The sequence below is a fragment of the Anopheles coluzzii genome, chromosome 2, assembly GCF_943734685.1.
Source record: "Anopheles coluzzii chromosome 2, AcolN3, whole genome shotgun sequence".
In the NCBI taxonomy this organism is placed as follows: Eukaryota; Metazoa; Arthropoda; class Insecta; order Diptera; family Culicidae; genus Anopheles; species Anopheles coluzzii.
Genome location: NC_064670.1, coordinates 34,588,479 through 34,601,018, shown reverse-complemented (window position 1 = coordinate 34,601,018; position 12,540 = coordinate 34,588,479). Strand labels below are relative to the sequence as shown.

General features: G+C 45.2%; 1 protein-coding gene across 3 annotated transcripts in view; it reads right to left on the bottom strand.

Moving 5' to 3' along the window:
* The window catches only part of LOC120950995 (F-box/LRR-repeat protein 7), a 71,801-nt gene that overhangs the window by 20,147 nt on the left and 39,114 nt on the right, over positions 1 to 12,540 (bottom strand). For all 3 annotated transcript variants that reach the window (XM_049605615.1, XM_040369448.2, XM_049605616.1), the window contains exon 3: positions 11,189 to 11,261. The gene's annotated coding sequence lies outside the window, so the exon portion shown is untranslated. The remainder of the gene's footprint in view (positions 1 to 11,188; positions 11,262 to 12,540) is intronic.

Below are 12,540 nucleotides of genomic sequence, written 5' to 3'. Positions count from 1 at the left end.
ATAGCAGCTACCTCCTCCTCATAGCCCCGCTTTTCTGCCATCGACTGATAATTGATATGAAATTATTGTTCCATCAGCAGCCTCCTCCACCTCCTCCTGCCGCGATATCACCTATCCTGCTAGTACCGAGACAACGCCATTACCCAGCGTGGAGAGTGCACGGCAGCATGCGGAATGCACGTAAACCACTTGCACAAGCAAAAAAAAGGAGGCCATTTACGCCTCTCAGCCCGCTGGCGGTTGACAAAGCACGCACATAAAAACTCATACATGGCTGGGCTAACAAATGGAACAGTTAGCGTGCGAGATTCGCGCGAGATCTTGCCAAGCCCGCTCTCACTCGTTCGCTGCCGTCCGGGAAGGGCTCTCGGGGTGTCCATTGTCTGCACGCGGGACGTACAGGAATGCAGTCGCTATAGGGACGGCGACATGGGCAAGGCTGGGAACCCATAGTTGGCATACGCGGGGGAAGGGACGGTCGGACGGTTTGTCCAAGGTCCGTCGTCGTCGACCACGATCGTGAGTGCGCTCGGAGCGCTGTGCTGCTGCAATTCGCCCAGTGCTTTCCCGGGTGCGCTTGGTGTGTTGTGGGCTTTATTTTCCACTCGCTCCGGGAATGGTAATGCCGCGCACCGCGTATGATGCGATCTTTATTAAGAACCTTTGCGGAACGGGGTAAAAATGTGTAATTGTACAAAACTGAAATTAATTCGCAACTGGGTGTGTGTGTGTGTGCTTTTCATTGCATCAGTTTTATTTAGAGAAGAATTATTCTCGTTCACACGGAAGATCCTACATACATAAAGGCTGCTTTTTTTAAATTTTGAAGTTGTTGTTGTGTTTTTTTTTTCAAAACCTTCAAGCAATTACACTAAATAATTTACAAATAATGTGCCGCATTCGGTACAGCTATAATGTAGACAGTAATTATATCAGTACCCCGATTCCTCAACTTTTCCGGCTCTCTAGGAAGATCGATTACCCGATCATGCACGGTTTTGCACATCGAAGCTATTTCGCTATTTCGCGGTCGAACAAATGTGTCTGTCCTGGGGGGAGGCACAAAAAAAGACTGTCAAGGAGAAGAGAGAAAATAGAACAACAACCATCATGGCCGCACGGTCGCATCGGTCGGCCGGGAACCTTGCATGGATATCAAAAATTCATTAATAAAAACCCACATTAGCTCGCGGTGCTAATATGCGTCCTGCATACGGAACACAGCGGCAGGGCCATTCCCTCCTTCTTTCCTGCCGGTCCTTCCCGTGCCTATGGTATGTGGTGTCCTGCCACATTTGTCGGGCTGTACACTTGTTACTACTTGCAGCCGCTCTGCTCCGTTCCGTTCGGTTTGGATTGTGATGGAATGTGGTTCCGCTGCCCTCGGTCCGTCATCTTCGCCATGGTCGGGATCGGGAGAGGGGTGTTTCTCGGGAAAGCTTTTGTCCTAGGGCATCATAGGGCCGTATCAGGCACGGCCGCCATCTTGGGCGGGAAAGCCACTGCTTAGCATCCGGAGTGGGTTGAAACGCCCCAAACGCCCCAAACGCCTGATGAGCCGTGTTTTGTTCGGCCGTGCACAATTTGCATACTACGAGCGAAAAGTGTGTTTACACATGCTGCCCGAGGGATGATCCTCTAATGTTTATCCTATACTTATCGGCCGAGCAGTGTGCAGTCTTACATCGATGGTATTATTTATCTCTGTCAAGGTGTGTGAGGGGAGTTTGAAGGTGCTTTGCGAAGTTAAAAGGAAATCGTCGGCTTTTCTTCATTCTTTTGTGTGGATAAAAAAGAAAATATTACGTTTGATCTTTCGATATTATAACTGTTTGAAGTTATACTAAAGCAGAACGTCAATATTATCTCTTACTCTAACTAAATCAGGATTTGAATGATGTAACAAACACATTGATATCTGTCTCTTGTATTAAAATACAAAGCTTAAATTGATATTGGTATTCAACATGCAACATCGTAGTCATGACTTATGACTTAAGAAGCGTATCTATGATGCAATACCATTGGGAAAGCAAATCAATGGCAACTTCCAATGCAAAAAGTTTGTTTCCCATCCCCAAGAAGTTTTACCTAATTCCCTGAAGAGTGTGAAGAGCAACTTGAAAAGGGAGCAGAAGAATGTGTATGTGCTGCTGATGAAACGGTGAACGACACACCGGAAGAAACGGATAAACGACAGCCCGCACAGCGGATGACGCGAATATTTGTTAATCAAAGGATAAGCAAGAAAGTTTGTTTCTTTATCCATCAACTTGAGGGAAGAGTGTGTTTGTAGCACTCCTCTCTGGGGTGCTCCCGAAAAGGCCAGTCAGTTACAGGTAACAGTACCAAACGAAGCAGCACAATGGTCTTGGGGGGAGGATGGGAGAATGTCACCAAAATAGCAACCGCACAAACCGTAACATAACCCTCAATCACCGCAAATGCGAAGCCGGTTCAGAATGCCTGTACTGCAATACTTATGTGTGTGTGTGAATAAGACGCGAATCAAAAAAGGGGCAACCACAGCCCCCCCAAAAGCCGCAGCCCAAAGCCGAACCGGTTCGTCCGGTGGAAGAAATGGCAGCCAGCAAACCGAACAATCAGATTGGCAATCAAAATCTTCGATATGAGATATGAGTCAAGATGACAAACTCAATCAGTTGCGTTGCGCTCACGGTAGCGTAGGAATGGAAGGCCACACCACATTCTGCATTATCCCCGGTTGGCCCTGTTGTTGCTGCTGCTCACTGGAAACGATTTGGCAAACGTGACCAAAAAAGCGTGAGGTAGAACCGTTCCAGTTTCCTTGCTTCCCCGCATGCCTCAAGCGCAGAAATTCGGACTCGAATCCGAATTCAGAAAACAGGTACCCGAGAGGACTCTCTCTCGGTCCGTCACATCAATGGGGCAAATGGGAAGAAGAAAATGGTGCAAGTGGCGAAGTGGAAGTCATTGTATGATGGACCGTGTGTATGTGTGTGAAGGTATGTGATGCATTCGACGATCGATGCAGTTGGCCAACGAGAAAGCAAATTCGATGTTTTGTTCAACTTACAAGAAGATATTCGTTAGTCTTTGGGTCTCAAAACTTTGGGTTTTGTCAGTTGTGTGAAGTAACAAGTGGGTACAAATCTAGATGTGTATTGAAAACTAAGCTATCTACTCTAATCTTTTCTTTAAAGTATCTTAGAGTTATTCCGAATTGGCAAACAACGTCTAACCCGTCTATAGCATCCATGTCTCCTGTCCCAATTCCACACAAACACAGGACCTGGTTTGCAAGTTTGTACCGAATCAATAATTAACAGATCAAACAAACGTTTTTGATTGTTATCTTGAAGCCGGATGAAATCTTACACTCCACCAACATCAGCAGCAGCAGCACTGGCTTGAAGTACCGGTTATAAGCGTCGGTAAGCAAAGAGAACAATCAGACCACGAAAACATCCGGCAGTCGAAACCGTTGGAGTGGAGTTGTAAAGCCACATTCCACCCGCGTTCACATCCCAATTGGGTGTCCCGGCTGTCAAAATTTGGACCGACGGAAAGAGTGCGGCTCGAAGGGAGCTTGCCATGGCGACCCCTGCACAGCACAAACTACGAACCGAAAGGCTCCCGTACGCGGACGCGCGCGCGCAAAACACTTCACATCCTTTCCTCCCGTGCGTGGTCTGTGAATCGATCATTGCCGCGGACTCTCTTGCAGCGAGCCTTATCCGACAGCCGGGGCCTTCTACCGAGAAACAAATCGGGGGTAACATAATCTGACAGATTGACATGTGGCCATCTGTTTCGCGCACGTATGCCTGTAAGTGTGTGCATGCAACAAGGGCTCCCAGTTTCTTTCTGTATTGCGCTGGTAGGAATGGACCCCGGTAGTCAATATGCGATACGGACGAATGTTGAACCTCCCGTGGTATCGTTTTCGGCTAACCAATAATTTTCAAACGGGCCCTTTTGTAGCGGGCAAGAAATGTAGGAGAAATGTTACCGGCAGAGCTCACTATAGTGCGTTCCCTCTTACTAAGTCGAAATTTAATAAATTTCTGAACGCTACGGCGAGAGAGAGGATGAGTATCTGAAATATTTTAATTCTCGTTAATTCTCATTTGCCATGAATAATTACGATCGTTTTCTGCTTTGTTTTGGGGGGACGGGAAATGGTAGCTCCATTTCAACGCGCGCGCTCGTGTGTGTGTGTATGCTGCTCCAGTTAAGAGGCTTCTGCTAGGGAAAAATTCAAAACTGGTTGTTTCGGGAGTCTTAACTCGAGATGATCGATATGTTCCCAGGAAGCTTGTTTCAGCTTGTTCGGGCGTGAGAGCGGCAAAAGAGTTTTGTTGAGATATGCGCACACAAACTACCGTAAATCTCATGTTCCCTTCCTTGCCATGGTATCTGGATCAGGACGCCATGGACAATGTAATGATCACTGGCATATGATGAATTTGAGGCGACCGTTTATGTGGCGCAGTTTACTTTAAGTTCCAGCTTTCAGCTTTCTATAAGTTCTTCGCCACCAGACTTGATCCATGATGAGTAATTAAGATACGATCGTTAATTAGGAGATCCTCCATGGTCTCAACCCTCAAGGAGGCGGTCGATCAGGTTGATCGAAACCCCAGCGGTAGGAATGTTGTCAATTCGGGATCTTGCCGAATTTTTTTGCATCATTGCACCGTTCCCACTTGCTAAATGGTGGATCAGTTTGTCAGCCTGTTCCCAGTGTGCGACAATAATTGGTCCACATTACCACTCGGACCGGTCGCAACACCAGACGGATGCGGGATGCGCATTTACCAGGAATGACACTCGCGATCGGTCGATCCTTCGGGTACATCCCTGCTGAATGTTGTCGTAGCCCTTCCCGATTGGTTCGTTGCAATGGGCCAATCATACAATGCTACCATCTCGTGTACAAACTATTTGGAACTAATTAAGTTGTTGCTTAACCCACGGTGGACGCACTTTTGACATTGCAGTCGGCGGGTGCTTCCATGTTCACTTGCTCCCATTGCGATTCCTTGCGCTGGGGTGTGCTGTGCTGCAAACCACGCCCGTGGAATCCAAAAGCAGTATCGCTTGACGAAACGCTTTTCAGCTTCGCACAATCGCCAAGCATGAACGTGTGGAAATGAATGGCCATGACATGTTGTAAAGTAAAAGCATCCAGAAGTGCACCGGGGTTTGAGCGTTTTAATGAATTCATGCGAATCAATCATGTTGAGTTTCTGCTTGTTCGCCGGAAAATGGGGAGTTTTGTCCAATTATTGAACAAGAGCATGAGGCAGTGTGTGTGGACGGGTGGACAGTCGTTTGATTGAGTCAATGTAATTAGAAGCAACTGCGTCGACGATGTTCCACGGAAGCGCTGGTATAATTACTGCATGCTCCGGGAGTGTGCTGACTGCAGGTTGGTGTGTCCTCGTAGGACCACTGATGGTACTCTCCATAAGGAACGCGACTGTTCAAATATTTGTAGTTTTCGTTTGATGGTCTGTTGATTGTCCTTTGTTGTTTGGTCGATAATTTACTGCTCGCCGAAATATGTCGCGTATCTCCCAGTGGGAAGTAGAAGCTATGCGGAGATTGACTGTTCCGAATTGTCCCCGATTGTTTTCTGTTGGGCGGCGGCACATGGGAGAACATTGGTCCATGCCTAGGCATCATACCGGAGGGAATTTTGTAGTTTCTCAGTATTTGTTCTTCAGTTTTCCTACCCTTTTTTGGTGAAGGTCGTCCCCCTCTGCCGCCTCTACTGTTGGCTGACCGATTCTTGCAAATTGCTTCGTAATAGCTTTCGTTTCCTCTGCACCAGGCATGCCGAAAAACATACCTATCGGCATTGATGGCATTATATAAGAGGATTAAAAACGAAGGAAAATGCAAAATATTTTGTGACAAGTTGGTAGAAATGTTTCGTATGCGAGCGATAAAGAGGAAGAGCAAAAGAAGCAAGGGAACAAAAGGAGTAACGCCAACAAACAAGCGAACGGTGTGGTTCGGTACGCTTTCGAACCGGGTGGTATATTTTTCGCTGTCCTTCGCTGTATCGCGCCCCGTGTTTTTTTGCCGTCTCCTCTGCGAACGCCACTCCAATTCTGACGTTCCTCGAGGATCGTGCACGAGGGGAAGGATCCTTTATGACAGTGATTTAGCAGGGGATCTTTTTTGTGCCGTTTTTGTACGGGTTCCTTCGCTTTGCTCTTTGTGTTTGTCAGTTGGTGCCGTCGTCTGTTGTTATTATTGTTGGCAGTATTCTGTGCCAGTGTGTTGCGAGTGTTACCGCATACGCAGTCCGGTCCTTCTTAGGGCATTGATAAATCCTTACACAGGTGCAATCGCTGTGAGTCTGATGGAACTGGCTCGCGATTCGGTAACCATTCGTGCGTAGGGATACAATCCGGTACTGAAAATAGGGATTATTTGCCACGAGATATGACATCATCTCTCATACGCAGTCAACTACAGCGATGGAGAAAGGTGGTGTAGTCCTGTAGTCAAGGGCGAGCTGGATATCAGTAATGCACCGCGTCGGATTAACAACCAGCGGCCGACGCTAATCTCCTGCAGAAGAAAGCAATTGCTGTGAAAGTTTACCAAGAAATGTCATGGTATCATGGCCAGCGGTCGTGTGGGTTGGTTTTGTGTGTGTTTTTTACATAAGTCAGGGACTTTCTTTTGGCAACAATAAATTGTTAATTTATTGTTCACGGTGGGATTGAAGGCAAAACTATAAATGGTAGTCCTCGCTGATTTTTGTTCTGTTGTATGAGTGGTACTTAAAAAAAACTTCAATGCAGCTCCCCTTGTCGTGACTGAGCGCCATAATCGCATAGTAAAATTGAAAATGGAAATACTAAATGTCTCAAAGCCGTTTTCTCCAGGAAGTTGTCAATCGTTTCTTTTTTTTATCAATCAAGCACGCTACACTACACCCCATGCTAGCAACATCGAAATGCAGCTTATTATCTTTTCGATTGTTTCTACCATCCTTTTCGGCAATAAACTCGAACCCTCGAACAACTTTCCACTCCAACCTCGATTAGAAGTAAATCACCACGCGCGATAGATAGCCTTTGAACGGTTTTGTGCACAGCATTTGCCCCATCGCACGGTCAAGCGGTGTGGTTGCGTGTTCGAAACTTTTCGAACCGAAACGTTCCCCAGGTACGCTGGTTCTCAGTGGTTCGCTGCTTCAGTCCTTCCGAAATTATCAGCGCTTTCGTTGCAATATGGCGCGTCGCGTGAAGTTCGTGATGTGAAGCCATTTTGATTCTATCAATTTGGCTTCGATTTGTGTGTGTGTGTGTGTGTGTGTGTGTGTGTGTGTGTGTGCTTTTTTGTTACCTACTTCCTCAGCCAATGCCACTAATGCCTTCCAAGAAGGGTGCCGTTGGTATGCTGGTCGCGCGCAATTTTCTAACCGATTTTTATTCCCCGATAATTGCACTTAATAGTTTAGCTGTGCGCGGCGGCCTATCGCGCTCTGTCGGGCTTTGGGTAGGAGGCTCGCGCACCTACAGGTAAGGTCTTATTTTACGGTGACCCAGCTATCTTCAAATGGCCTATTCGGACGCGAACGGTTGGTAATTTATCGGGACCGTAGAAGCGGAAGACACCGTGGGCTTTTTTCCGTTCTCCTTCCGCAGATCGTGAACCATTTGCTAGATGGTTCAACAATGTGTTGTTTCTTGCACGCTTTCTCCGGGTCTCGGCCCAGTAATGTTTGCCTTTTGTGTGTCGTGCTGTGTGTGACATGATGTAGACACAGATTTTATTTAAATTTGTATTTAAAAAAAACCTTAGATTTGAACGATGTGGTGTAGTGAGAAAAATTCTTTGGAAGTGACAGTAAGCGACGAACCCGAATAAACAGACCAGTCAAAATAAATAAACGAATTTTAACAAAGAATGCGACATGCGGAAATAATTCCAATTAAATTTGATTTAAATAATCTCTCTTTTTATTGATATACCGTTCATGTGTTTGCATCCCAAAGTTGACCTTGACAACAGAAGCTGAAATGAAAGTTTTTCTCAGCAATGGCGTCATTTCACACACCACATCGGAATCGGTAGTACGGTCATTTTACTTTCAAATGGACTGCAAACAAAAATGTAAGTAATAAACAAAACCGTACCTACCATATACGAATGGCAAAAACCAGGCGAAACCACTAAGTTATAATCGTGGGAACTTATGGCGAACGGTACGGCTCATTTTGGTGCAGCATACCCAACTCTACGCGTAAAACTACTCGCACATGCTGGTTTGCTTCAAGCAGCAGAGTTTTCACCATAACCATAACGACCGTGCAATGGAAATGATTCACTTTCACCGGTGCGATGATGATGCACGGACGTTTGTTTGTCCGACTAGCTTTATTTCGTTTTCGGAAACCGTTGAGATGGCCGTTGTGAAGATGCATGAGAGTTATGGTTGTAGATTTTATGGCGAAACAGCGCAGAGTGATTTAAATCAAGCAAACAAACAACGGGGGTTGAAAATGTCGTTTGGAAAATGAGCTCTCCGCCAAATAAACGCATCCGCTGGTGGTTCGTACGATTAGCGGATTGTAATAATAAAGCAGGGGATAAACGGTGCTCACCATCTCACAACGGCTCACAACGGGGGCTGTACTGTTCGTACTGTTCTCTGAACAAAGCGCGCAACCATCGAGAGGACACATAACTGTAAGCGGGGACGATAATCATCTTAACCTCGTTATTATGTTTTGTTTTTGTTTTGCAGACTTCTTTGGTTCACTGCAGAAACAAAAAACACTCTTCTGCGCAAGAAAACAAAAAAAAGGACAGGGTTTTATCTTGATGAACAATTACATCTTGATTTGGCCGATAAGTTCAATCACGCCTCTCTCCTAAAGTCTCTCTCACACACATACAAACAGTCGTGACTCGTTACCTTCGCCAATTGCCTCCACTTGGCAAAGCTTCCAGAAATAGAAGGTACACGGAAGGTAAGGTGCCGTTTTTTAATCGATTTAGGATTTGTCAATACCAGTGGAACCATCCAATGAGAGCAGGAAAGTGTGCTTTTACAGCATTTTTGTTGGTATGTTTATTCTTCACCACTACCCTCTCCCAATTCTACCGGGAGGAATTACTTCCCCTGAATGGCAATTTGATGAAATTGCTCATCGTTTTCTTTTTATTGCATCCCCATTATTGTTCCCCCATCTATAAATATATAGCATTGTGGGTCGCAGAATGGGACACAATCGAAATATGATAGCATTAGTCGCAGTCACCGTGCTTGATGCTTATCGGGTGCGGAGAATTAAGATGAGCTGGCTGGGGCACAAAGGCCTCAAACGCAAAGCACACCCCATTTGGGTCATTGCAATTATCATCGCAGCCCTCGAACTGTCGATTGTGTGTGTGTGTGTGTGTGTGTGTGTGTGTGTGTGTGTATTTGCCGCGTAATGTGTTTAAGCTTTTTAGGGTTGCGATGTGCTTTTTACTGTGCTCTTTGTTTTGCTCTCTACTCACGAGACAGATGGTGATCGTTGTGTGCGATTGAAATTTATTTTTCTAACGCTCTTTGTGTAACTCACGCATCGAAGATGTTTAGTGTGATGGTTTGACAGGGGAAAGAAGCTGACGCTAGAATGATTATGTTTTCCGATTTGCTCAAAACAGCTAAACGACAGGAGAAGGTATTATTTTGCCACCCAGTGGCGTATAATAATTTAAATCTTTTGTACGGAAAATAAAACCATTTGGAGGAAAGCCCTTACACTGGATGCACTGGTTGTATTTGAAGAGATGCATTTGTTGTTTTCTATTACTACTCACTCATGAAAACATGAATTATTCATATTCTGTGTTGCTGAATGCAATGCAATATGAAATCAAAATCAACTGGTTTCTTCAGTTGCGCAACTACACATGTTGTACATTACCAATCTTAACCAATTACCAATCAAACGTTGAAGCGTACATTGAACTTAATTACCACGAGTAGTTTACTACACATTTGTCTTCGGCACAGGCAGCAACCGATTGGACCCAACAGGAAGCGCCCCCAAACTCCGTACTCCTTCTTCTGGTTGGATTGATTTGCAATTATATCCCCACAAAACGCAAGCACAACTAATGCAGACGGAACGGGGCGGCCCTGTGAAGCTTGTGATTTCCAGTCCAGGTTTAAGAAAATGATGATCACCTCTTATTACAACGGTTGAATTGGTCATTGAACAATTACGAAAGCATGATAAAATGCCGCTGCAATTTGCACGGATCTCCGATGCAGATGTTTCCAAAACACAGATCGTGTGATCGTGTAAAAGCAACACATCGAACCTCCCTATTACCATTTTGGACGCGAGACAACAAACTGAAAACGTTATTTGTGATGTTCCTTTTTTTGATTCATTCATTTTGCACAGCGTTTCACAATTTCGAATCGTTCAATCGAGGCACGCCCAAAGACGGAAACGCATTTACAGTCCCCGGAAAATCGTACTTAACCCTTACGAACCCCCCACCGTAGCGATAATAACGCACGCGCTGCAAAGCATTGGCGCGAATGCGGACCGGTACGCAAAATTAGTAATTCCACTCCCATGCTGCCACAAGCTTGCGAGTCATTAAATCGGATTAAAGCCCTATTAGCGAGCATTAAGAGCTGATTTAAACGATGTGATCGAGAGAATTCGACAAATAGCCTTAGCGTTTGATCAATTCGGACAAACAAAAACACTAGCTCGTAACGGGAATTTTGATATTTTGCTGAATCGAAAGTTCAGTGGCAGGTTGAGCGTAAGAACAATTATCTTAACCCTTTTTTGCTTTTTTTTCTGCTTGGCTACCGTTTGACCCCGGAAGCGTAACCTTTTGCTCGATTAAAGGTTCGTGGAAGCTGCTGCTTCTATATGCATTAATTGCCCCTAATCTTAACGGTGGCAAATGTTTGAAAACAGCAGCATATTCGTGCAGTTCACTGACAGTGTAACGGATGTGAAAATGGATGTGTGCGTTCTGCTCTTGCTGTCCATGTTGGTAAAATTTTGCAACAATTTGATGCTCGCAATAGGGGAGGTGAATGTTTTGGTTGTTACGTTTCCCTTTTTGGAACGCCAAAAACAAGGAATAAATCATTTAAATCTTGGCACCGTTTTCCGCTAGCGCAGCGGTGATGGCGGCGGAATTGAAAACTTACCGATAGCAGTTGAACATCATCGTGATCGTTTGGGCGCTTGTTCCGGGAGCTGCGGATCGATGCAGGCGTGTGTCTGTGGAAGAAAGGAAATGGGAAAATAAATGGCAGTCCGGGCAGTATTAAGATAGTGAGAATTAGATGTGAAGAATTGGGGTGAATGATTTAGCTGTGGACAAGATGTTTGGCCCTCCAAATGCTCGTTTATTGTGCCGAGGTGAAACATAATGCTCTTGTCGCGGTGTCCCCTCGCGACTTTCCGTTATGGATTTTGGGCTGATTTATTGCGTTTCGATTGGAGTGGTGGAACTGGAGCTATATTATGCAAGAACACTACTTTATTACTTTTTGGGGTGGAAATCTACATAAATTAGATGTGCGCGGGCGTGTGGTTTATTCGAAAATTAGACTTATGGTTGTGTGTGGTTGTTTTCCTGGTAGCAAATCATGATTAATGTCGCTACGAATCATTAATGAGTCTATAGGAATAAAACACACAAGCAGTGTCTCACTGCTGGGCATCTTTAAGCTATTTCCTTAAGCTGCTATTGATAAACGTTCTTAAATCGAGTTCGAGTTCTCGTAGGTTTATTATGATTTCAAGGGACCTTCGTTCAAATTATACAAAAAGCGACATTGGTACCTTAAAGCTAAAAACCCAAAAGCTGGGCAAATTTTGAGCCACATCTTTCGCTTCCTTCCTGCCGGGGTTAGTAACGTGCAAAATATTTATCTATTTATTCTGCTATCCTTTTCCCTCAAAGTAAGGAAGGGGCACAACAGAAACTTCCCGCTTTACTACCGATAGAACCCCAATGTCAACGCGACAACGTGAAAAACGTAGAATAAAGAACTCTCCTCAGCGGCAAAAGGTTTCCGAATAAGGAACTGCACTTAACGATGCGGTCAACTATAAAGAAGCTTTCGTCACCAAACAAGCAAACAGTGCCGACGTACGGACCATCAGCCAGCGTACGCGCGGACACACGTCGGCATCGGAAATTGAATTGGTCGCACTCGCGTCTATTCATGATGGGTGCTTAGAAAAGGAAACGCATCAAAAAACAAAAAAAAACAAGGGATTTATTTACTCTGCTCCAGCGTGGCGTTCGAAAAGAGTCAGCGATCTCCAGCTTAATTACAAGCGCACGATCTTTAGGCTTTCAGTTTGCTGGAAAAGTCGCTCCCTGGTTGGAGCGTCATTCATTTAAAATGCTGGGAGCCTTTCGACATAAAGCTCTCCCGTTGGAAGCGGATGGAAAACTTCCGCAAACATGGCACAATCGATCGCAGTACCGAAATGTGCACGTCCTCAAGTTTGGACCCTTGAACGCACACACTCACACACGCACACA